Here is a 27143-nt window from a genome sequence, read left to right as displayed (position 1 = left end):
GGGACTTGTCTTTTTTAACCTTTTTGAACCTTTTTGGTATGGAATTTAAGGGGACCCCAAGCATTTTTTTAACTTTGGTTCGGGGTTCCCCTGTGGGAAAATTCCATGCCATTTTTATCAATGAACTTTTATGTGTATTGCCAGACTGACAATTCATTATAGCTGGCGCTAGCGATAGTACTTTTAAATTACTTTTTTTTATTTTGTCATTTTGCACAGGCTGTTCTAAACACGGGAAACATGCGCCACTTTACAGGCATACTATAGACATCCCCCAGGTACGAAATTTACAGGAATATTACACTTTTATTGTTTCACTTTAAGCATTATTAAAATCACTGCTTCTGAAAAAAAAAGTTTTTGTATTGATACATGTCCCCATGATACATTATTTTGCATTGATACATGTCCCCTGGGGCAGGACCCCAGGTCCCCAAACACTTTTTATGAGAATAACTTGCATATAAGCCTTTAAAATTATCACTTTTGATTTCTTCCAGTGAGTGGGTCCCCAAATTCTGCCACCCCTCATGTGAGTGAACATGGGGTACATAGTACCCCTACTAATTCCCCAAGAAAAGCCAAGGAAAATAAATACACTTTTGGACAAGTCCCTTAGAAAAAAAAAGTCCCCTAATGTACTTCCATCATCAATCATGCCATCCAGTGATGTGGGTCCACATCAATCACAATGAACGAAGGCCATTTACCAACATGACAACAATATGCCACCCATATACCGACTGCTCCCGTTGAATGATAGCTCTGATTGTCCCACTGCTAAAGTAAACAAAGGGATGGAGCTGCCCAGTGATATCACCAGGTGACCCTGCACCACTCTGATGTCACTGGCCATATATGAACACATACAGTTGTGCTCATAAGTTTACATACCCTGGCAGAATTTATGATTTCTTGACCATTTTCCAGAGAATATGAATGATAACACAACAACGTTTCTTTCACTCATGGTTAGTGTTTGCCTGAAGCCATTTATTATCAGTCAACTGTGTTTACTCTTTTTAAATCATAATCACAACAGAAACAACACAAATTACCCTGATTAAAAGTTTACATACCCCAGTTCTTAATATTGTGTATTGCCCCATTAACATCAATGACAGCTTGAAGTATTTTGTGGTATTTGTGGATAAGACTCTTTATCTTCTCAGATGGTAAAGCTGCCCATTCCTCTTGGCAAAAAGCCTCCAGTTCCTGTAAATTTTGGGGCTCTCTTGAATGAGCTGCATGTTTGAAATCTCCCCAGAGTGGCTCATTGATATTGAGGTCAGGAGACGGCAACTCCAGAACCTTCACTTTTTTCTGCTGTAGACAATGACAGTTTAACTTGGCACTGTGTTTTGGATCATTGTCATGTTGGAATGTTCAAGTATGTCCCATGCGTAGCATCCTGACTGATGAATGCAAATGCACCTCCAGTATTTTTTGATAACTTACTGCATTTATCTTGCCATCAATTTTGACCAATTTTGACCAAATTTTGACCAAATTTCCTGTCTCTTTGTAGTTCACACATCCCCAAAACATCAGCAATCCACCTCCATGTTTCACAGTAGGAATGGTGTACCTTTCATCATAGGCCTTGTTGACTCCTCTCCAAATGTAGCATTTATGGTTGTGGCCAAAAAGCTACATTTTGATCTCATCACTCCAAATGCCAGAAGGTTTGAGGCTTGTCTCTGTACTGTTTGGTGTATTGTAAGCAGGACACTTTGTAACATTTGCGTAGTAATGGCTTTCTTCTGGTGACTCAACCATGCTGCCCATCTTTCTTCAAGTGCCCCCTTATTGTGCATCTTGAGACAGTCACACCAAATGTTTTCAGAGTCCTGTATTTCACCTAAAGTTATTTGTGGGTTTTTCTTTGCATCTCAAACTATTTTTCTGACAGTTGTGGCTAACATTTTAATTGGTCTACCTGACCATGGTTGGGTTTCAAAAGAACCCCTCATTTTCCACTTCTTGATTAGAGTTTAAACACCGCTGATTGGCATTCTCAATTCCTTGGATATCTTTTTATATCCCTTTGCTGATTTATACAGTTCGACTACCTTTTCCCGCAGATCTTTTGACAATTCTTTTGCTTTCCCCATGACTCAGAATCCAGAAACGTCAGTGCAGCACTGGCTGAAAGATACAAGGGTCTGTGAAACCCTTGAAAGTCCAGAAAAGCATTGACCTTTTATACACACACACTAATTACATGCAAACAGATCACAGTTAAGGATGGTTACCTTTAATAGCTATTCAAACCCCTTTGTGTCAACATGTGTGCACGTTATGAGGCCAAAATCACCAGGGTATGTAAACTTTTGATCAGGGTCATTTGGGTAGTTACTGTTGTGATTATGATTTAAAAAGAGTAAACACAGTAATTGATAATAAATGGCTTCAGCCAAACACTAACCATGAGTGAAAGAAATGTTTTTGTGTTATTATTCATTATCTCTGAAAAATGGCCAAGAGATCAAACATTCTGCGGGGGTATGTAAAGTTATGAGTTCAACTGTATATACAGGCAATGATGTCATAAGGGGGTGGAGTCACCCAATCATCACCAGGTGACACTGCCCCTTTGTTCACTTTAGTGGCAGGGGAATCAGAGCTGCCATTTGGCCCCACTGCTGACATAAACAAAGGAATGAGGTCACTGACGACATCTCTAGATAACTTCAACCCCTTATAATGTCATTGAAGTGGGGGCAAGCAACATTGTGTTTGACATGGACCTAAATCACTGATTATTGATGATGGATGTACATCAGAGTAATTTTTTTTTAACAAATTACTTGTCAAATCCTGTGGCTGTGTTGTGTGTTTATTTTACTTGACTTTTCTTGGTGAATGAGTAGGGGTACTATGTACCCCATGCTTAGTCACATGGGGGGCCTTATGCCCTTTTTTTTTTGTTTGTTTTTTGGCATGGGGGCCCCAATACATATTAGACTCGAAGGGCCTGGTATGAATTTAAGAGGGGGACCTGCATGACATTTTTGCTTTACATTTTTAATGTCTGCTCTTTTGTTTATACGTGGCTGTCGATGGGGAACCCACCATTAACAGCAGAGATGAGTTATGGCAGCTAAGGACGCTGGTGGGCAAATGTAAAAATGGATGTAAACTGATTTAAACTGAACTGAACTGCACTGAAAACTGAGAAAAAAGCTGATTTATACTGATGTAGATTGAATCAGTTTTTTCTTTGAAAAAATGCAACTGAAGGATGACAAATGTGTAACGGGGACCTTAGGGTTTACATCTACTTTACTAGATCTGCCAGTGCCTACAAGCCGTGCACTAATCTCATATGCTGTCTATATAAAATCTAAAATAAAGCACATTGTCAATATGGCCGCTGTGACTTCACCCTTTTAGAGTGAGGGATCTGACTTATCAAAAAGCACCCTTATTGACCCTTTTAAGCCCACTGACCAATGTTAAAAAGCCAGGTAGTGCTTTATGGTTACAAAGAACTTGGTCTGGGGAATTCCTGCAATTTGCCAGGACTGAACCTCAAACACATAGGATTAACCTACATCCTATAGTAGTTGCAAACTTTCACCTTGTGCTTGTGCAAGGGCTAATGCATATGTGGTGGTGTCATTTCTCACAATATTTTTATTAATGTGTCCTTCCCACAATTTTCCCAACATTTTTTGCCTAAAAATGACCTGACTGAAAGATATTGAGACAGGCACATAACTAATTAAACTCAAGGCCTCTTTGTTTTATTATAACAACATAATAGGACATAAATTCCACAATAGAATGCTTCCTTTCCTTACTGTGGCGTGCAGGGGCAATATCATATAGAAAATTGATGATACACATGTAAGCAAATATCTGCTCAAATTATCTCCTATTACCAAATGGGTTGTGATGCTTCTTATTCACGAGTTGAGCTTTCCTTTCAATCTGCTGTGCTCGATCTGACACTGAAAATAAACAGCATAAGCCTGGAAAGGTTGTCGCAAGGGAAAAAGAGAACTTGTCAGGCGAGAGTGTGTGAGCTGGCCTGATGATAATGTGGCATGACATCTCTGAAATGAGACACCGGTTGCCATGGTGAAGAGTAGGGGGGAACCATTTCTCCAGAGGCCAAAATAAAACATGCTTTAAATTATGTTTGATTAGAATTTAGATCATGTAACTCTCTGACTGGACTTTTTTTCTTTCAGCTGAAAAAGAATTACACTTTGCAATAGCCTTCTACCTCATGTTGATTTATTTTACATAGTGTGTTCAGCAGTTAAACATTGCAGATTTAGGTTTTAGGCATCTACCCTTGAAGCTAATGCTACAGACTTGACAGACACATGCTGTTAAATGTTTTTATTATATGAAAATCTTATACACAAATTTAAAAGGAAATTACAGCTCAAAGGTCAGTTCATGGGAAATGCTTCCAAGTAGGAGTATAATAATGGTTGGAGGCATGATTATGGGCCATAGTACAATCAGGGCCACCGACAGAGGGGTACAACCAGTCCTCCTGCATGGGGCTTGCTCCCACAGGGATGTCCAGATAGGGAGGGGAATCGGTTCAGTGGGGCAGAGGTTAATTACAGTAGCGATGGCTGTGTGGCTCTCTGCAGCAGCTGAAGGCCAGTTTCTCCCCATCTCCCTTCTGCTGGCTTTCAGCTGCTGGAGGGAGAGACACGCAGGGCATAATTCCTAAAATAGCCCCTCACCCCACCACACTGATCCTCCTCCCTATCCTTCTTACTTCAGATTCCCTCCTGTGTGCCCAGCCCCCACCCCCCAGGTCTGCCGGCTTCCCTGTCCCACCAGCAGCTGTGGGTACTCAGGAGCAACTGTCAGGATGAAGAGTGTTGGAAGGGGATGATAAATATGTAATTTACCATACCCTTCCTTTAGTGAATGAAGGGACATTGGTACTGATCGTGTGTGTGTCCATTGATAACTGAGAATCATCAGTTCATATCAGTTTATGAATGAACAGGAGCCTGAAGAAGTGTCCTCAATTCCTTTCTCTGTATCAAAGGTGAGATGTCAGGGGTCTGTTTATAACCCTGATATCTCTCCAAAGACTTCAACTCCCCCACAACAGTGTTGTAAAAAAAGAAAAGTAAAACATTTAAAAAAAAAAAAGCAAAATATGATGCAAAAAAATGTTTTAAACAGTGTAATTTTTTTTTTATTGTACACAAAAAATTGTAAACAATTGTAAAATATATTAAGGGCTCATTCACACGGGTTCTCTGACCCATACATTGTGAATGAGTGGTTTGCTGGAGCCGCCAGTTGAGGAAGAAATGGCTCTATGAACATATCCACAGGTCCTAATTTGGTAAGTGTACAGGTGTGGGTGAGTGGCCCCAAATGCATACTGTCTGTTTTTTTGGGTCGTACACCTGCACCCACACAACTGCCAAATTATGACCTGCGGCTATGTTTGTACAGTTGCTGCATCACCATAGCATAACATAGGCTACCTGCACAAAGCAATAGCACATAAAAAAAAAAACACTAATTCACACTGTACAGGTCAGAGCACCTACGTAAATAAGCATGGGGAGGACATGAGATAGGGGAGATGAGACTGGAATAAGAGGACATGGGATGGGGAGATGAGACTAGAGGAGGAGGACATGGGATGAAGAAGGAGGTGGAGATAGGATGGAGAAGATGGGATTGGAGGAGAAGGATATGGAACTGGAGGAGGAGGAGGACATGCAATGTAGGGATTAAGTTGTAATGCCCTGTACACACAGTCAGACTTTCTGACAGAAAATGTGCGATCGGATCTTGTCGGAAAATCCGATCATGTTTGGGCTCCATCTGACTTTTTCCGTCAGAATTTCTGATACACAGTGTCACACAAGTTGGAGAGCAGGATCTAAAATTTTCCCACAACAAAATCCGATCGTTCAAATTCCGATCGTGTGCAGACAATTCCAAAGGACAAAGTGCCACGCATGCTCAGAATAAATTACGAGACGAATGATATTGGCTACTTCCCACTTTATAGTCCCGTCGTTCGTGTTGTACGTCACCACGTTCTGAACGATCGGATTTTCCGACAACTTTGTGCGACCATGTGTATGCAAGACAAATTTGGGCCAAAATCCATCGGAAAAAAGCTGATGGATTTTGTCGTCGGAATGTCTGACTGTATGTATAGGGCATAAGAGTGTTAAAATAAAAGTCACTTCCGGTTCCGGCGCCGCATGAGCTAGCTGCGTTCCCGCCTAGCACCCGCTGCAGAGCCCCACAAACCGGCCTAAAAAACCTGCTACAGCGGCCCCAGTGCCCCACTTTGGCTCCGGGTATCCCCCCACGATCCCAGCAAATCGAGCCCCCGGCTTCGGCCTACTCCGCTCCAGCTTCACAGGCCTCTGCTGCGGACCACCCGGAAGCGGCTATGGAGGTAAGCGGGGTCACTTCTTCAGCATCCCCAGTTAACACCGGACCCCCCCACCCCCGTGGGCACGCGTTACAACAACCCCTCACAACCAGACTGGGGATATTCACCAGCCATCCCCTGGGGATGATGGACACACAAACCGCATAGCACAAGCGGTGGCGGCCCTGCTATCTCCCATGATCACAGCTTCTGTGGAGAAAGCCATACAGGCTGGGATGAAACAAATTAAGGCACAACTTACAGAGCATGCTACAAGGCTTAATGAACTTGAACACAGAGTCTCTGAGGTGGAAGATGATCTCTATCAGTCCCAAGCCACAGAGCAGTCTCAGGAAAAAACGCTTCAATATGTCATCCAAAAATTAGATGATTTAGAGAACAGCTCCAGACGCTCCAACCTGCGATTCGTCGGTGTCCCCGAGTCGCTCCCCAATGCCAATTTGAGTGACTTCTGCGCAAAACGCATCCCGGAAGCCATGGGACTCTCTGGCCCCTTCATAGTGGAAAGGGCCCACCGCATGGGATCATTTAATGCAGACCGCAAGACCCCCCGTCCCATCATTGCCAAATATCTTAATTACGCGGATAAAGCTGTTATCCTACAAGCATTCCGGCAGTTTCCCTCTGTGCATGTTGATGGGGTCAAGATTCTAATTTTCGCGGACTACTCTATTGAAGTATCAAAAAACGAAAAGCCTTTCAACCGATATGCTCGGAACTGTTTAAACTACAAATTAAGTTCTCTCTGGCATTCCCCGCCGTGCTTCGTCTCAAATCCCCCAAAGGGGAACAACTCTCCTTCCAAGACCCCTCTGAAGCGGAAGCATTCTTACGCTCTCTTCGATCAGACTCCTCACCGGCTACACCATCCAAATCTGCCTCAACCCTTCAAGCCCTGGACCAAAGGAGCCCTAGGAAAGACTCCCCCAAACGCTTCCGAGCTTCAGATCCAGATTATCGGCACAGTAACTTTCCTCGCTGAGGACTCTACTGTCTCCTTACGACGGTTTTGTGTTTTTCTTTTGTCTCCTCCTTCCACCCGGTTTGCAAGCTAAGTTGTGCTGAGTAGTGGCTGTTCGCTACCCTCATACCCTTGGGTATTCGTCTCATCTCTCCCTCCCCTCCATACCGGTTAATCGGATCTGTGCTAGTTAGTACCGGGTGCTGCCACTCTGCCGGTTACGAAGGTTCTGGACTACGGACGCTGCAAGCCTTCAGCATATGTCCCTCTCCTTCCTGGTTATACGCCCGAGTTCATGGACAAGTGTTCAGGTTTCTATTATACTGCGTTTGTTACTTTGACTTTGCACTATGTTTGTCACGTACCTGGTAGGAGAGCCCAGAATGCAGGGAGCGGCTCCTCGTAAGCCTCCGGCTCGAGAACCCCTGGAAGTGGGGACAGGGATTCAAGAGTTCGGAGGGCACAAGTGCCAAGCTGGAGTACGGTAGGTCGGACCCGCAGCAGCAAGGGATCCACAGAGACACTGGATGGTAGACACCCGGTAGGCAGCTAGGGATGTGGTCACACAGTAAGCACAGGTGGATGACTGGAACAGCTGATGGCGGTCCGTGGGAACAGCAGGCACTGGTGGTCAGGCTGGAGCAGCAGGTGGCAGTCAGCGGGTAACAGCAGGCACTGGCAATCAGGCTGGAGCAGCAGGTGGCAGTCAGCGGGTAACAGCAGGCACTGGCAATCAGGCTGGAACAGCTGGCGGCAGGGTCGGGAACAAGCTGGGTCGGTATCAGGCAGGCAGCAGAGGTACACGGGAAGAGACGGAGACGTAGTCAGGCAGGCAGGAGGTCGGAGGCAGGCAGCAATCAAACGAAGTCAGGAACAGGCCGGGTAACGGGAATCAGGAACAACAGAAACAGATAGCAGAATCACCGGACACGCTGTAGACAGGACAGCAAGGAGGAACAGAGGCAGGTTCCTTAAGTAGCCCTTTGGGCGCCAAGAACGGTCGCACGGCGAGTCTGCGTGCCCCCGCGGGTAACCGTGCGCCCGTTCGTGACCCCGCGCACCCGCGTGCGCCCGTTCGCACCATCGCGCACCCGCATGTGCCCGTTCGTGCCGTCGCGCACCCGCGTGCGCCTGTTCGTATCTACGTGCACTCGCGTGCGTCCGTTCGCGCTAACGCGCGCCCAAGGATACCGACAAGTTCTCCGCAAAGGAATCCTGCAGGCAGGTCTCCTATGTGTGATCGGGACACCAGATCGACCATGACATTGCCCCCCTCCAAGGGGCAGCCTCCGGATGCCCAACTGTGCCATCTTATCCGGAAGAGACCTTTTAAAGGCAAGGATTAATCTTTTTGCATGGATGTTGGGTTCTGGTTCCCAGGAATTTTCCTCAGGGCCATACCCCTTCCATTTAACTAGAAATTGAGTCTGATTCCGTCTCCTCCTGCAGTCTAAAATGGATTCGACCTCGTATTCAATTTCTCCGTCGATTACCACAGGTTCCGGAGGGCTGGCGTTTCGATTAGCAAAAGAATCCAGGACTGCAGGCTTGAGTAAAGAAACATGAAAGACCGGATGGATCCGAAATGACTCCGGAAGCTTCAATTCAAAAGCCACATCATTCAACTTCCTCACAATTGGAAATGGACCCACAAACTTTGGACCCAGCTTCTTAGACGGGCAGGCCAGCTTTAGGTTTAAGGTGGACAGCCAAACCTGATCCCCGACCTTGAGATCAAGTTCCCCCCTTCTCTTCTTATCAAAGACCTCCTTGTTGTATTTCTGTGTCTTGGTCAAAGTCTCTTGTAGGAGTTTATTGTTAGTTTTGAAGAAATTGAGGTCTTCCTGTACAGCCGGCACAGAACATTCGGGGAGATTATTAGATAGAAAAAGCGGGTGAAAGCCAAAATTTGCAAAAAACTGAGATTGCTTGGTGGCGGAATGAATAGAATTGTTGTATGCAAACTCAGCTAATGGTAGAAGCGGTGCCCAGTCATCTTGGGAAAATGAAGAAAAGCAACGCAGATATTGCTCCAGCGTTTGATTTGTTCTCTCAGTCTGGCCATTGGTCTGAGGATGGTGTCGGGAGATGAGGGACCCTCCGGTTCACTGTACATGCGGGACAGGGCATCGGGTTTGACGTTCTTAGATCCTGGACGGTAGGTGATGTGGAACACAAACCTAGAGAAGAAGAGTGCCCACCTGGCCTGTCTTGGTTTCAGCCTTTTGGCAGTTTTAAGATATTCTAAATTTTTATGGTCAGTATAGACCAGGATCGGGTGGGTGGCGCCCTCGAGAAGGTAGCGCCATTCCTCGAGTGCCGCCTTAATTGCCAGTTGTTCACGGTCACCGACATCGTAGTTTCTCTCTGCCTCAGATAATTTGCGGGAGAAGAAGGCGACCGGATGCAGGAGAGACTTAAGCCCCTGTTTTTGGGAAAGCACCGCCCCGACCGCTATTTCTGAGGCATCCACTTCTAGGATATATGGCAGAGTTGAGTCGGGGTGCTTTAGGATTGAGGCTGATACAAACAAGTCTTTCAGGGTTTTGAAAGCCTCCTGTGCCCTGGAAGTCCATTGGAACTTCTGACCCTGTTTGGTCAGTCCGGTGATAGGGGAGATGATGGAGGAGAACCCCTTGATGAATTTCCTGTAGAAATTGGCAAACCCTACGAATCGTTGGACCCCCTTCTTATCAGAAGGAGCGGGCCAATCCAGGATAGCTGAAATTTTCTGAGGATCCATCTCTATCCCCTTCACTGAGACAATCAGACCGAGGAATTGGATGCTTCATTGCTCGAAAATGCACTTTTCGGGCTTGGCATACAGACCATGGAGACGGAGTCGAGCTAAGACATTCTTCACATGTTCCCGGTGTTCAGCTAAAGAGGAGGAAAAAATCAGGATATCGTCCAGATAAATTATCACAAACAAATCAAGGTAGTCTCTAAAGATGTCGTTTACAAAATGTTGGAATGTGGCAGGGGCGTTGCACAAACCAAAAGGCATAACTAAATATTCAAAGTGCCCGAAACGAGTACGGAAGGCAGTCTTCCATTCGTCACCCCTTCGTATGCGGACAAGGTTGTAGGCACCCCGAAGATCCAGCTTGGAGAATATTTCGGCTGACCCCAGTCTCTGGAATAGTTCGGGTACTAATGGTAGGGGGTAGCGGTTTTTTTATAGTGACCTTGTTAAGTGCCCGATAGTCCACACATGGGCGTAGGGAATGGTCTTTTTTTTCAACGAAGAAGATCCCTGCGCCTGCCGGGGAGGTGGAAGGTCGGATGAATCCCTTCTCCAAGTTGTCGTCCAAATAGGTTTTCAGGGTCCCCAATTCTGTTTCGGATAAAGGAAAAATTCTTCCGAAGGGAATCTCTGCCCCAGAAAGCAATTCTGTAGGGCAGTCATATGGCCTATGTGGGGGTAAGGTTTCTGCGCCCTTCTTACTAAATACATCGAAGAAGTTATGGTAGTTCTTGGGTACAGCCTGTCAGACCTCAGCGTCTGTTTCTAAACAGAGTAGAGAAGAAGAGTCCTTGTTGTCAACCGGGAAACAGTGCTGAAGACAGTAGGCAGAAGGGAACTCAATCTTTCCTGTGGACCAATTGATGTGTGGGTTGTGAGCCTTCAACCAAGGCATGCCTAGTATAACAGGGAATAAAGGAGACTTAATGACATCCAGGCACAAAATTTCTTGGTGAGTTCCAGCAATGATGGCAAGCAGTGGGGAAGTCTCCTGAGTCACTGGTCCAGACTTAAGGATGGAACCATTGGCCAGATATATTGAAAGTCCTTTCACCCTAGGCCGAAGAGGGATGTTATTACTTAAGGCGAAGGACAAATCCACAAAGCCACTGCAAGCCCCAGAATAAATAATTGCGCTGGTTTTGACAGTCCTTCCTGGGAGCTGCAAAAGAAGAGGTACAGCCAGATGAGAGGTGTTATTTAGCAAGACGAGGAAACAGGAGGGATGAGAAGGCACTTACGCATTTTGGCAAGTGCGAACGAAATGTCCCGGTTCTCCGCAGTAGAGACAAAGGTTGCCGGTCCGGCGGCGTTGGCGTTCCTCAGGCGTCAAAGATGGTCGAAGTATCCCCAGCTGCATGGGTTCTGAAGAATCCAGAGTGGGCATAGCAGGAGCAGGAGGGACCGGATGGTTGGAACTTGGGACACGTGGCATCATCCAGACAGGGTGAGAAGTTGTAGAAGAACGCTCCAGGCGACGTTCTCTTAGGCGTCTGTCTATTTGAACAGAGAGGTCTATGAGTGCTTCTAGGGTCTCAGGGATACCCACTCGAGCCAGTTCGTCTTTCAACGATTCTGAGAGGCCCATACGAAACTGGTATCGTAAAGCTGAGTCATTCCAGTCCGTGTCGGAGCTCCAGCGTCTGAACTCAGACACATAATCTTCCACGGGCCTGCGACCTTGTTGGAGCGCATGCAGAGCTGCCTCTGCAGTGGCAGCAAGCTGGGGGTCCTCGTACAACCGGGACATCGCTAGGAAAAAGGCATTCAAAGTATCCAGAGAGGGGTCCTTTCGTTCCAGGAGACGGTGGGCCCAGGCCTGGGGTTCGTCTGTCAGTAGTGAAATGACAAACCCCACTTTGGTTGCCTCGAGAGAGAAAGTCCTAGGTTGTAAAGCAAAAAAGAGTTTGCAGGAATTACGAAAGGCTCTGAATTTATTCCGGTTGCCGGAGAATCGTTCCGGATTGGGAACCCTAGGTTCAGGCGGTATCATCACCACCGAAGGAGGAGCAGAGGATCCGGAGACAGCTGGTGTAGAAGCAGATAGGGCCTGGACCTGTTCCTCCAATCGGCCGTAACCTTCCTGCAGGTTCTTCACTGCTTGGGTAAGGCCAGCTAAGTGGCGGCAGAGCTCGTCCATAGGGGAGGCTCCCAGTACTGTCACGTACCTGGTAGGAGAGCCCAGAATGCAGGGGGCGGCTCCTCGTAAGCCTTCGGCTCGAGAACCCCTGGAAGTGGGGACAGGGATTCAAGAGTTCGGAGGGCACAAGTGCCAAGCTGGAGTACGGTAGGTCGGACCCGCAGCAGCAAGGGATCCACAGAGACACTGGATGGTAGACACCCGGTAGGCAGCTAGGGATGTGGTCACACAGTAGGCACAGGTGGATGACTGGAACAGCTGATGGCGGTCCGTGGGAACAGCAGGCACTGGTGGTCAGGCTGGAGCAGCAGGTGGCAGTCAGCGGGTAACAGCAGGAACTGGCAATCAGGCTGGAGCAGAGCAGCAGGTGGCAGTCAGCGGGTAACAGCAGGCACTGGCAATCAGGCTGGAACAGCAGGCGGCAGAAGGCGGCAGAAGGCAGGGTCGGGAACAAGCCGGGTCGGTATCAGGCGGGCAGCAGAGGTACACGGGAAGAGACGGAGACATAGTCAGGCAGGCAGGAGGTCGGAGGCAGGCAGCAATCAAATGAAGTCAGGAACAGGCCGGGTAACGGGAATCAGGAACAACAGAAACAGATAGCAGAATCACCGGACATGCTGTAGACAGGACAGCAAGGAGGAACAGAGGCAGGTTCCTTAAGTAGCCCTTTGGGCGCCAAAAACGGTCGCACGGCGAGTCTGCGTGCCCCCGCGGGTAACCGTGCGCCAGTTCGTGACCCCGCGCACCCGCGTGCGCCCGTTCGCACCATCGCGCACCCGCGTGCGCCCGTTCGTGCCGTCGCGCACCCGCGTGCGCCTGTTCGTATCTACATGCACTCGCGTGCGTCCGTTCGCGCTAACGCGCGCCCAAGGATACCGACAAGTTCTCCGCAAAGGAATCCTGCGGGCAGGTCTCCTATGTGCGATCGGGACACCAGATCGACCATGACAATGTTCTAAGTTACTGTTTAAGTTTTTATTACCTTACCCTGCTTTACCTTTGTTTCTACAATTAGGCCAGGTCTTAGCATGACTCCACTGTGTACTGTACCCCCTTTTTACTGACTAGCCATTACGCTGTGACGCATATCCTAGTCCGGCGGGCCTTATAGGGTCCTACGGTACTGCTCGCTATTTATCCCTTCCTCCGCGGGGCTCTGCTGGGGAGCTCCCCCCTATACACAGTGAACTAATGCGGAAAAATGAGAAGTACATGCTGTTGTTTCTTTGTTTGGTTATTCTTCTTTTATTACCGTTTGCCCCCCCTCTCCATGCCCTTCCCTGGTCCTCCCCCCATGCTCACTTGGGTTCTCCCCTTTATCAGTCAAGGATCCCTGGACAGAACCCCATGCCCTATTTCTCTATTGAGCTCGGCCTATGCTACCTAACTATTCACGCCCATTTATGTCTCATATCCTGCCATTTACACCCACAGATTCCGCCCCTCTTAGAGTAGTCTCCTGGAATGTCAAGGGTCTTCGCTCTCCTCAAAAGAGTGTGAAGATCCTTCGTCATCTTAAAAGACTCAAGGCAGACATTGCCCTATTACAGGAGACCCACCTACATGCATCCGATTTTCCGCGCATGCAAAAACTGTGGGTGGGATCGGTACATGGAGCCGAATCAGTGGGTCGGAAAGCGGGGGTACTACTCCTAATTCACAAAAATCTTCCTTGCACAATTCTATCCACCCTCTCAGATAATATGGGTCGTTTTTTCACCGCAACGGTGCGGATAGGCACTAAAGAAATTTTTATCTCCAACATTTATGCCCCTAATAGCCCCACTAAGCAATTTTATTCTGAGCTTTCGATGTGGCTACTTCAATTCACCCACTTGCCTCATTTAGTAGGGGGTGATTTCAATGACGTTATGCACCCCTCGATTGACAGATCCTCCCCTAAAAAACAATCGCAGGGTGCCACCACACCGATTCCTACTATATTTGCCTCCACCATGGACCTACACATGACGGATCTATGGCGTCTCGCCCATCCTACAGACAGAGAATTCACGTTTTATTCCAACCCTCATAAATCCCTGGCCAGACTTGACCACTTTTTTGGTTCGGATGATTTCATAACCATGGTCTCCGACTCTGAAATACATGATATAGCGGTCTCAGACCATGCTCCAGTAGCTATCTCCCTAGACAGACTGGATCTCCCCCCTCACCCCAACCTTTGGCGCTTTCCAGCTTTCTTGGCTAATAACTCAGATTTTATTACATTCATGGACAAGGCCTGGGTAGAGTACTCCTCTACAAACGCCATCCATGCGGCAGACCCTAATCTATTCTGGGATGCAGGGAAAGCGTACCTTAGAGGTCGCATTATCTGTTACGCCCCATCATTTAAACGCAATGCACTCAAGCATTACAAATCCGCCAGTGCCAGACTACATGCAGCCCAACGGCAGCTCTCATTATCCAACTCCACCATACATCACGATGAGTGGGTATCAGCCAAGTCAGCTTTTGATAATTGGGCTGACACCCTTGAACGTACGAAAAAGGCTTACTTGGATGCTACCCTTCACAAGTACGGCAATAAAGCCGGAAAACTCCTCTCCAGACTGTGTAAAGGGGGTCATCGCCCCACTCACATCACCTCCCTCCGTGATCACACGGGACGCACGCACTCTTCTCCTCAAGCCATAAATGAGACTATGTTGAAGTACTACACTGGTCTTTACGCACCGGACCCCATCATACGAGAAAAGGCTCGGTCCTTCTTAGACAAAGTGTCACTTCCCACCTTATCAGCGCAGCAATTAGAGTCCCTCAATGCCCCCATCACTCTATCTGAAATTGAAACTACCATTCGCCATCTCCACTCACATAAGGCGCCAGGCCCTGACGGATTTACTAGCGATTTTTATAAAAACCTCATTCACATTACGGCACCCACACTCCTCTCAGTCTACTCCTCTATTTGGGCGGGGGGCCCTTATCTTCCTTCCGGGAATCAAGCTGTAATTAAGCTTCTTTCTAAAAAAGGGAAAGACCCGTTGCAACCCGGTTCTTATAGACCTATCTCCCTCCTTAATCTAGATGTGAAAATCCTCTCAAAGATTGTTGCCACGAGACTAGCCGATATTCTCCCTCACCTAATCCATCCAGCCCAATCGGGATTTGTTAAAGGTCGGACAGTCACTTTAAACATCCGTAAATTCTACTAGCTCTCGAATCTGCCAAACAAAACCCCAATGGTACCTATGCCATCATTACTTTAGACGCTGAGAAAGCATTTGACAACGTCAGTTTTGATTGGCTATCCATGACCCTCTCCAAATTAGGATTCTCAGGCCCATTTAGTCACCTTATAACCTCGATGTACGCCTCTCCCACCGCCCGTCTGGTAGCGGCAGGCCTTCTCTCACCAAATTTTCCCCTACACAAAGGTACCAGACAGGGCTGCCCCCTATCTCCCCTCCTCTTTAACATAGCCTTGGAACCCCTCTCTAGATACCTATCCCATTTGGCTCCCCTCCAGGGTATAAAAATAGGAGGCGTGGAACTCCGCACATCCCTGTTCGCAGACGATATCCTTATATTCACCTCAAACCCCTCACCTGACATTCACACCATTAAAAATACTTTCGATGAGTTTAGGATGTGCTCAGGGCTACGCATTAATTACTCTAAAAGCGAAATTCTACCCATTGGCTCTCACTCCACCCCTTCCTGGGCTAGTGACTCCCTATTTTCTGTAGCCCCCTCATACATCACCTACCTGGGAATCAAAATTGGGAAACTGCCTTCTTCTTTGTATCAGCTGAACTATCCCCCTTTGATATCCCAAGAATTGACCAACTGGATGGATCTGCCCCTCTCACTCCTGGGAAGGTGCCACCTTGTAAAAATGGTCAGCTTTGCCAGACTTCTATATCCTATGCAAACTCTCCCACTCTTGCTCAAGCACAAAGATGTTACTTCATTAGAATCTGCTATTTCCAAATTTTTATGGCACGGCAAAAGACCACGTATCGCTATCCAAAAATTGCACCTTCCCAGGGGCGACAGAGGTATCAGTCTACCTAATATTAGGTTGTATAATTTAGCTTGTTTACTTAGAACTAGTCTAGACTGGATCACTCACTCGTCCAGGTACTCTAACTTTGATTTGGAATCCGCTATGGCCCACCCTTTCTCTTTGTCTGCCCTTCTACATTGCCGCTGGAAATCGGTACCCCCCCCCCCCCCCCACCAACACAATCTTGTCTTCAGAGACACGGCAATAGCATGGAGAGAGTCCAGAAAACTGGCCGGACTTACGCCTTTCTTATCCATTCATCTACCTATCCAAGGAAATCCCTGTTTCACTCCAGGTCTTCACTGTAAAGCCTTCTCGGACTGGTCGGCACGGGGCCTGTCCCTTTTCTCCTCCCTATGCGACCCGCATACTGGCAAACCGCTTCCCTTTCAGAAAGTGATGGACTCATTCTCAATTCCCACCTCTCATTTCTTCCATTATCGACAATGCATCAGTTATATCACCCACACTTGTAAGGAGGACTCCCGTCGATTTCAATCAAGCTTCATGGATCAGCTGATACGCGATAAATGTTTCAGAATCTCAGATATCTATAAACCTCTTCTGCAACGGTCGAAGCCACCTGCATCCTCTACCTCCATTGCAAACTGGACCTCAGCCTTCCCGGACACCGATCTTGTCCATAAGATTCTGCTTGGTCTCAACAAGGTACTGCACCTGACGCCTAATGAAACCTGGAGGGAAACTCAGCTTAAGATTGCCCACAGGGCCTACATTCCTTTTCTTTCTCCCAAATCCAAACGCGATGGAGCCTCCTGCCCCCACTGTCATCACTCGAAGCCAGCCCTCTCTCATCGTTTATGGTCTTGCCCTATTATATCCACCTTCTGGGACCAGGTCTTGGCTTTCATTTTCGACGTCACTTTGATGAAATTACCTAAAGAACCCCTACTCCTAATCTTCGGATATTGGGACCCCATTCTGTTACCATGGTCTACTTCTTCAGGCACTGGATCCTCTCTAGGGTCACATTCAACGCGAGCTATAGTGGACTGGATCCTGTTATGTTTACTTTTGGCCCGTCGTCTCATACTACGATTTTGGCTACTGCCTTCTGGCCCTCCAGCCTCCCAACTCCACAAGGATCTTCTATCCCTTTTACACACAGAGAGGCTCACAACAGATTTCTCCCATGTTAAACAAAAAGCGGCCTTCCTCGCCAGGTGGCAGTTGTTCATGACCACAACCATGTCACTACAGGATCAACGCGCATTGGATCAACTCTCTTTTATCTACAATGATTCGCTCCATTTCTGATACCACTTTGTGACTTTTCAACATAGGCCGAATCTCCTCAATTCTCTTCCGCACCAGGATCCTTCTATGTGGACATTACCATTGAACCCCCCTCTTCCATGTCCCTCCCTGTTCTTTCTTACCCCCCCTATTTCTTTCAATACATTGCTTTATAAGTTACAGTTAGGCATTTGGCCCTTGGAGAGCCGGTTTTATCGCCTGCTCTATTTAAGGTTCAAAACAGTCGCTGATCCATCCAGTCTGGTCATTATTGCCCTCGGTTTCCATAATTTCACTGTCTTTGAACGTTTCTATGACTCACGGTTCTCTTTTGCCCCAGGGATTGACCTGGATATGTACCTCTTCTGTAATGAATGTGCCTTAACATGAGTCTATGTATTTTCTTTTTCCTAATAAAAATTATTATTAAAAAAATAAAAAATTAATAAAAGTGCAGTGGGTTGGCCAGTGGGCAGATTCAGAGGTGTTGTCAGTGGGCCAGTTCTGGGAAATGTTGGTGGTCAGGCCTGGGGGAGTCAGGCCTAAAGCTGTGTAAGGAGCCCTGAAATTTCTGATAGCTTCCCGGAGTACAGCAATCTCTGCAAACCAAGTAGATATTAGAGGAAAAAAACAGAGATCACATTTAGGGTGGGGGGAAAAGCTTTAAATTAAGTTGCTTACTGTTTAATTGATATCATTTTGGTAATCAGAGATCAAGAGTAAGTTACCAATGTACAAAATTCCACTTTTATCTCCTACAGTATGCAAATTTTAAAAGAGACTCTGTCACTGGGGAAGGAGGCAAACTGCTGACAGTATTGTGTGCCTAACTTATCATCCGAAGCTCCCAAACTTTTCTTCCATGTGGAATTTCAGGCAAAGCTCTAAATTTTCAGGTGATATTGAAGTTTTCAGATACGTCTCGCCATACACATTTGTATTGGCTTCTTATTACGATAGACAATCTGGCCAATAGAAATGAGAAGATGGTGGGAAGGGGCAGGCAAGCTTCTCGGGAAATCATTTTAAATCAGTAGTAAACCACAAGAAAAAAGAAAAAAATGGGACCCTGGGTGATTTTAGTCATAATTTGCTAGTATGCACCACATACTAGCACATGACAGACTTACCTGAAAATAAAGCCCTCCGTCACGGGTCACAGTGCTTCCATCTTCACCCAGTCTTCTTTCCAGGGTTGCAAGCTATGAATGGCCATACCACGGTGATGTCACTGCCACGTAAGCGCACTGGAGTCACGGCCACGGCACAGAGCTCTGGAGAAATGGTACAGGTATGTCATTCCTTCAGAGAGTATGTGCCAGTGATGTCACCAGCTGCTACTACAGTAAATATATCCTAAATGGTGCACGCCTAGGAGATATTTACTTATTATAGGCTTACCTATAGGTAAAAATAAACTTAATGACGTTGCTCCCACTTTAAATCTAAAGTTAACAGCTTTCAGTCCAATGTTGCAATGCATTTCAGAAGCTTATAGTGGTAGCCCTTCTTCATCTCCACTGACAAAAGTCTATTTATTGATAAGCTGAATGTAGCATATTCTGTAAGTGGGGGAGAGAATTCTGTCATTCATCTGCCCCTTTCCCACTCACAGTGTTACATTTTCACTTGCAGTATATACTACACACACATCCTGTAGTCTTTGTACCCACAAAATGGTCATTAAAACCGTATTACAATAAATTTCCTACACATAACCCTAAAGGACAGTTTAAAAAAAATAAATCAAGGAGTCCTTTCCAGTATTGCCTCCTCCATGTTACTCCCCTTTCTGGCCCTTTTTGTTGGAAGGCAGAGGGGAGGCACCTGGAATTGGGCGAGGCTACAGGGCCCTGCTACCTCCTGGCAGACACTTACCCCCACCTCCTTCTGTCTGCCACATTCCAGAGCCTCGGCCTGGCTGAGGTCTTCCTGTGTATGAAAAAGTATACATACTTTTAGTTTTTGGTTCCTCAATCACACCTAAATTTCAGCTTGTGACTGTTGCAAATTGAATGTTAATAAAGACAAGACTATCATTCTGACCCCAGCATTTTTCATTCTTGTCACACTCATTTTTGACCCCTACTGTCAGTTGATATGTCAAACACTTTTTGGTAACTCATTAATTATCATTATTAATCATTAATCACAAGCTGAACTATCACATTGCTAATTTGTTAGCAATAATAACAGCTAGTTAACAACAATTATTTTTGGACAATAAATATGTTAAAAAATACTATACCTGGCACCAGCTGGTCTCCTCAACTTCTTCCAGGATGGAAGGCCCAGGTTGGTCCTCGGAAGCTTCAGCTGGGGTTGAGGGAAGGGTGGATGGAAGTGTAGAAAGTGATTCCCTGGCTTCCATCTGGTCTTCCAGAAACCACATCCTGCTGTAGTACCACAGACTGGGTACATACACATCCCCTACTGCAGCTCCTGATCTCATGGAAGCCTGGACCTTATTAAGCTCCTTCCCATATGAGCTTCTCAAGCTACCAATTTTCCTATCCACAAACTGGAATTCATCCAGCATTGCGACTTCCTCATCTTCCTGCTCCTCCACAGCTTAATCAATGACACGATGCAATGCACGCCTCATAAAGAAGGCATAAGGTACGATTTCACTGATGGCGCCATGGCTGCGAATGACCAGTTTGGTGATCTCATCAAATGGCCGCAGAAGTCTGCATGTGTCGCGCAAGAGCAGCCACTGGCACAGTGAAAAAACACCAAGCTCCCCAGAACCTGTTCTGCCGCAGAATTCATACAGGTAGTCGTTAACTGCACGTTTCTACTGGAGAAGCCTATCAAGCATATAGAAGGTTGAGTTCCATCGCATCGGGCAATCGCAAATGAGACGTCTGACCGGCAGATTGTGTCGCTGCTGAATGTCAGCAAGGTGAGCCATGGTCGTGTAAGATCTTCTGAAATGGGCCGAGATTTTCCTTGCCTGCCGCAAAGGTTTGTCCTGGGCCCCAGGGTATTTGACAACGAATCGCTGCACGACCAAGTTTAAGATGTGTGCCATGCATGGCACGTGTGTAATAAGTTTCAATGCGCTAAGCAGATTGGCACCGTTGTCACACACCACTTTACCAACTGTCAAATTGAGCGGTGTTAGCCACTGATCTGCCTGTGAATGCAAAGCTGAAAGGAGTACAGGGCCAGTGTGACTCTTGGCTTTCAGGCACAACAGACACAGCACAGCATGGCAACGTCTCACCTGGCATGTCAAATATTATACGTGTATTACAACCCTATATACTGTACACCTATACCAGTCCTTAAAAGAACCTTTGTGAACCTAGTAGCTAGTGAATTGCAGACTGTCCCTGCTCCAAAAACCAAACTGTCCCTATACTGAGAAACGACAGCTGCAGAATCGGTCAGCACTGCATGCAGTGCACTATAATATGCTTTCTATATTTGAAAGAAAGTATATTATATGTGTATTACAACCCTATATACTGTATACCTATACCAGTCCTTAAAAGGACTTTTCTGGACCTAATAGTAATAGCTAGTGATTAGACTGACTGTCCCTGCTCCACACAGCGTCCTTTCTCTACACTGACAAAAGACAGATTGTAAAATGGCTGCCAGATCAGGTCTATTTATAAGATAGGGGATATGTCCATGTGCTGAAATGTCTCAATTGGCTGTCCTGTACCCCATGATGGATGTGTCATGGGTCAAAGTTCCTCACAATGTAAACGAATATGTCCGCCACAAACAGCGCCAGAAGTCCGCCGGTTTGGCGAATCTCAAACGAGCAAAGTTCACCGCGAACCGATCGCCGGGCGAAACGCAAGGCCATCTCTAGTGAGAGACAATGCGTGCTTTTCAGACTCGTGCTTATTTCCAATCATTTTACTGCTGTTCAGTTTGTGCTTGTGGGTTTGTATCTGTTTTTCAGCGCATTCTTGTCTGCTTGTTTCTGATTTTCAGCTTGCTCTTCACAGGCCTTGCTGTTCTTCAGTGCGTTTGGTTCGTTCGTTCTAACCAGCAGACCATTTTGAAGCCATGTTGTGGTTACGTACTCGTCGTAGAGTTCGTGCTGTGTGGGGGCTTGGTGTTGGGATTCTTACTTTGACCGAAGCCCAGTCCATGAATAGGGTGGGGAGGAGTTCATGGACCATGAATTGGTTGCTCCAGCGTGACCAATTCTCTCATATGCCTCTGCTGCGTGAGATCCAGGAGAATAACCCTGATGATTTCAGGAATTTTCTCTGGATGACGGACCTCATTTTTCACCGTTTGTTGGCTTTGCTCACTCCTTATATTAGCAGGCAGGACACCTGCATGCGGCAAGCCATCACTCCCGAGCAGAGGCTAGTCGCCACCTTGCGGTACTTGGCGATGGGGAGAAGTCTACAGGACCCTAAGTTCTCTACAGGCATCTCCCCCCAGGCTCTGGGGATCATTATTCCAGAGAACTGTTCTGCTATTATTCAGGTCCAGCAGAAGGACCTTATTAGGATAAGTTTTATCTTTTAAACATGTATTTAATATTTGCTAATGTTTTGTATTTATTTCATTATTCCATAATTACCCTGATTGTAATATGCTGTGAATGTCCTCTTTTTTTCTTATGCATGCTTGAATCTTTTAATGCTCCTTTTTTGGCCTACATGCATATTTGCCTTCACTAACCTCCCAGCATGCTACCCTGGGCACATACACACCTAGCATAGTCACTTAACAATGTATTTTGTCAGCTCCATTGTAGTTCTTTACCCTAAACATGCCCTATAATGTGTACAAATGTTAATGTTATCCTTAAATTCATGCAGAGTGTTAGAGGCTTTTTTTTGGGGTCACAAACTCATTTAGAATCCCCCTAAAATTTGGACAATGGGCCATGGGGGGGGGGATCTGATAAGTGAACCTTATTGTTTTGTCTTTAAATACGCATTAAAATCAATGTTATACTGATGTTGCCAAGAATGTTTGTGTGTAATCTGCTTGCAATGTTTCTGTGCAAAATTACTATTTTTTTTTTTTTGTTTTCTGTTTTGACTCCACAGTTTCCTTCAACTCCACAGGAATGGCAGACTGTGGCATCCCATTTTGCCCATCGTTGGGACTTTCCCAACCTTGGAGGGTCAATAGATGGGAAGCACGTCCATATCATCCCACCACCGTATTCGGGGTCATACTATTTTAACTATAAGGGGTTTCATATTATCGTGTTAATGGCGGTGGTGTCAGCGACATATGAGTTTCTCTATGTGGACATGGGGAAGAATGGCTTTTTAAAAACAAATGCTCCAAATTATATAACCCCAGTTGGGCCTGAGGCCGGACTTTGGGATCCAACACTGATGTCCTTGGAAGCTGTCCATCCTGGCTTGCCCCCCAAAGTGCCCGTGAAGTGCGTGAGAAATATGTGAAATATTTTACGAGTACACGGGCCATTGCTATGCCAGCTAATTTGTAAAAAAAAAATTAATCAAAAAAATTGATCTGATAAAATCTTGATTTGGATTTATTGTTTGTGTTTCTTTTATTTGTCTCTTAGGTTCTCCTAGTGCACTTGTAGTGCCAAGTGCTTTTCACATTATTTAAATAACACCCATTGTCAGTGCAAACACCAACTTAATACAAAAAGTGTTATTGAGCATTGAAAGAAGAAGCCACACATTGTTGGGTAGAAAGTATTTTACTCCGTGCACATTCACATGTGCATTTTATAAAACATTTGGCGATAAATAAACCACATCTTTTTTTTTTCAAAGTTTTACCTTGATATTTAAAATAAAATACAGAAACAGTCATATTTCCAAACATAACATACACCACTCTGGAACTTACAAAGTTCAACATTGCAAAAAAGAAGGCAATATCAGATATTTTATCGTGTGAAAAAGGTCTTGATCTTACCTTCATCAGATGGGATGAAGTCACCCCTGTAAAAGCCAAATTTGGAAGATGCACGCCAATTGCGAGTGTTCTGATTATAAGGTATATATTTTTAAGACTTTTAACACAGCGGGCCTAGTTTAAAGAAGAGTGGATTAATTCTGCTCATCATCAGCTAACCTCTACAGCCACAGACACTACAGAGAAGTAATCTGTTTCATCATGCAGCACATAGACAAGGATACTGCATCAGTCATCCCTCAGCAAACACAAGCATACACAATACGCCCACCAACAGGTCATGCTGCACAAGCTCTAGAGACTCTAGTCAGTTGGATCAGACATCAGCTATTGCTGAATCTGCCAGGTCCAAGCGCACTAGCTCTAAACATTCAAGCTGCTCAAACCTGTTGTCCGCCAGTGCTGCAGCTGCCAAGGCCCATGCAAAAGCAGAAGCCACACATGCACTGGTTTCCAATGCAATACGTGAAGCTGAAATGATAAGAGAACAGGACTGCATAGATGAAGAACATCATATGATAAAAGCAAAAAGTAAAACTGAAGCACTTAGAAGAAAAGCAGAGGTGAAAGCATCTTTACATATTATCAAGCAAGAAAAAACTGCTTCAGCAGCCTTAGCTGAAGCCTAGGTGCTCATGAGAGTTGCTGAAGAACAGTATAGAGAGCACTCTGTGATAGATACCCAAATGACACCACTCAGTGCAATCCAACACACCAATGAGTATGTGCAATTGCATGCGACCATGTGCGCAGATCAACAGTCTAATGATGCATTGGAATCGTCAAAGGTCCCGCTAGCAGCAGACAACTTTGATAACGTTCGATGCTACAAGACTGAACCAGAACTTTACTATAACAAGCCAAGTAGTTACATATTTAGAGACCAATCTGTTGGTCCTTCAGGAAATTGAACGAATGGTGACACAATCCCTCCTCGGGAAAATATAAATCCGGCCTATAGCAGAAACACTTGCAGTAAACGAGAACAACCACATCACTATAGTGGATTTAACCAAACATTCCAACCGTTTTACCAGCCACAGACATGCCCTGTGTTTGTTCCCAGAAAATGCCCACCTGAGGCAGCAGGAGCCAGAGATGTGATAAAATAATTGATACGCCGTGAAATCATGAGCTCTGGTCTCCTGAAGTTTGATGACCGTCCAGAAAACTATTGGGCCTGGAAGTCATCTTTTCTAAGCAGCACTCAAGACTTAAATATGAAAGACAGGGAAAAGCTTGACCTACTCTCCAAATGGCTCGGGCCAGATTCCACTGAGCAAGCCAAAAGAATCAGGTCAGTACATGATCATGATGCGACAGCAGGGCTTAAAATGTTATGGCAGAGATTGGAGGACTGCTATGGGTCACCTGAAGTAATTGAAGATGCACTTCTGAAGAAAATTGAAAATTATCCAAAAATAACAAACAAAGACAGTCAGAAGCTGAGAGAGCTTGGTGACATACTTTTAGAGCTGGAGGTGGCAAAGGCTGGTGGATACCCGCCAGGCCTCTCATATTTGGATACAGCATGTGGATTCAAACCGGTAATCGAGAATCTTCCTTACAGATTACAAGAAAGATGGATCATGCACACATCAAAATACAAGGAAGATCAAATTCATTGTGAATCAAGCTAAAATACGCAATGAGCCAAGCTTCGCCTTTTTGAACATGGGAGGCTCCAGTTCTGTAAAGACAGAGAAACAACCTTCAGTGCACAATAAAGGACGCAGAGCAACAGTGTCTGTACGGAAGACAGAAGTACCGGCTGAGTTTGAGGCCAACCAGTATAAAAGCTCAGGAATGCAAATTGAGGACCCAGATAAACAGTGTCCACTACATAACAAGCCTCATCCACTAAGAAAATGTCACAGTTTCAGAAGCAAGAGAATAGAGGAGCGCAAATCTTATCTTAAGGACAAGCGCATTTGTTTCAGATGCTGTGGTTCAACTCAACATGTTGCTAAAGATTATGTGAAAACAATTCGATGCAAAGAATGCAATAATGACAACCATCTGTCCGCTTTACACCGAGGACCAGCACCATGGAAAACAGAGAATCCGGTAACCCAAGAAGATCATGGTGGGGAGCAAAAAGAGAGTACATTACTAGCAATAACCTCAAAGTGCACTGAGATCTGCACAAACACATTTAGCTCTAGATCATGCTCCAAGATATGTTTAGTCAAGGTGTATCCTGCAGGCCTCAGAGAGAGGGCAATCAGAATGTATGCGGTCCTAGATGAACAAAGTAACAGATATTTGTCAAGAACAGAGTTTTGACCTTTTTGGTGACAGAGGAAGTCCAACTCTGTATACTTTGAAGACATGTTCAGGAGTTCTGGAGACATCAGGGAGGAGAGCAAACAACTACATCATTGAATCATTAGATGGGAAAACGCAGCTGACTCTGCCCACTCTCATAGAATGTAATATGATAACAGATGATAGATCAGAGATACCCACACCTGAAATTGCACATCACTACTCTCATCTGATGCAAATATCAGACAAGATTCCAGTACTGGACCCAGGTGCTGAAATTATCCTTCTACTTGTAAGAGACATACTGAGAGTGCACAAGGTCAGAGAGCAATACAATGGGCCATACAATGCACAATTTGCACAACGTCTTGACCTTGGATGGGTCATCATTGGTGTTGTATGTCTGGATGGAGCTCACAAGCCAGCAAAAGTGAATGTCTACAAAACAAACATGGCTGCACATCATGTCTTAGCCCCTGTACCAACAGGATACAGATTAAAGAGAGACTAGTCAACCCAATACAACAGCGGAACGTTCAGCGTTATATGGAGGCTACCTCATCTGAAAATACAGATGAGCTAGGATGCAAGGTGTTTTATAGAACGTGAGATGATGACAAAGCAGCACCATCTGTTGAAGATAGCCTCTTCCTTGAGATCATGGACAGAGAAGTCTTTATAGATGAGTCAAACAGCTGGGTAGCTCCTCTACCTTTCTTTTCATCCAGACATCACCTTCCTAACAACAAAAGACAAGCAGTGAAGCGTCTCACCTCATTGCAACACAGCCACTCACCTCATTGCAAAGACAGATATGAAGGAACACTTCCATGATTTCATGCAGAAGATCTTCGACAGTGGTCAAGTTGAAAAAGCACCATCATTGGGAGAAAAACAAGAATGTTGGTACTTACCAATATTTGGAGTGTATTATCCTCAGAAACTAGGACAGATACGAGTAGTATTTGACTCCAGTGCAAAGTATGAAGGCCTTTCCCTAAACAATGTCCTCCTCAGTGGATCTGACCTGAATAATACACTCCTTGGAGTCCTCATCAGGTTCCAAAAAGAATGCCTTGCAGTAACAGCAGATGTACAACAAATGTTCTACTGTTTCCTTGTCTGCAAAGATCACAGAGACTACCTACATGTGTTCGGGAACAGCCCCTCTCCAGCTGTAGCTATCTACAACCTGAGATGAGCAGCACAGGAAGGTGAAGAAGAACATGGCACAGATGAAAAACTATTTGTCATGAGAAACTTTTATGTGGACGATGGACTTGCTTCTTTCTCTAGCAACGAAGAGGCTATCGACATCCTGAAAAGACCAAGGGAGATGTTAGCAGAATCTAATATAAGGTTTCACAAGATAGCATCCAACAGCAGCAAAGTCATGGAAGCGTTTCCCTCAGAGGACCGTGCAAAAGACCTCAAGGACCT

Source organism: Lithobates pipiens, unplaced genomic scaffold (genome assembly GCF_037356315.1).
Source record: "Lithobates pipiens isolate NorthernLeopardFrog02 unplaced genomic scaffold, aLitPip1_a1.2 Scaffold_16, whole genome shotgun sequence".
NCBI classification, from domain to species: Eukaryota; Metazoa; Chordata; class Amphibia; order Anura; family Ranidae; genus Lithobates; species Lithobates pipiens.
This window is presented reverse-complemented; position numbering follows the sequence as displayed.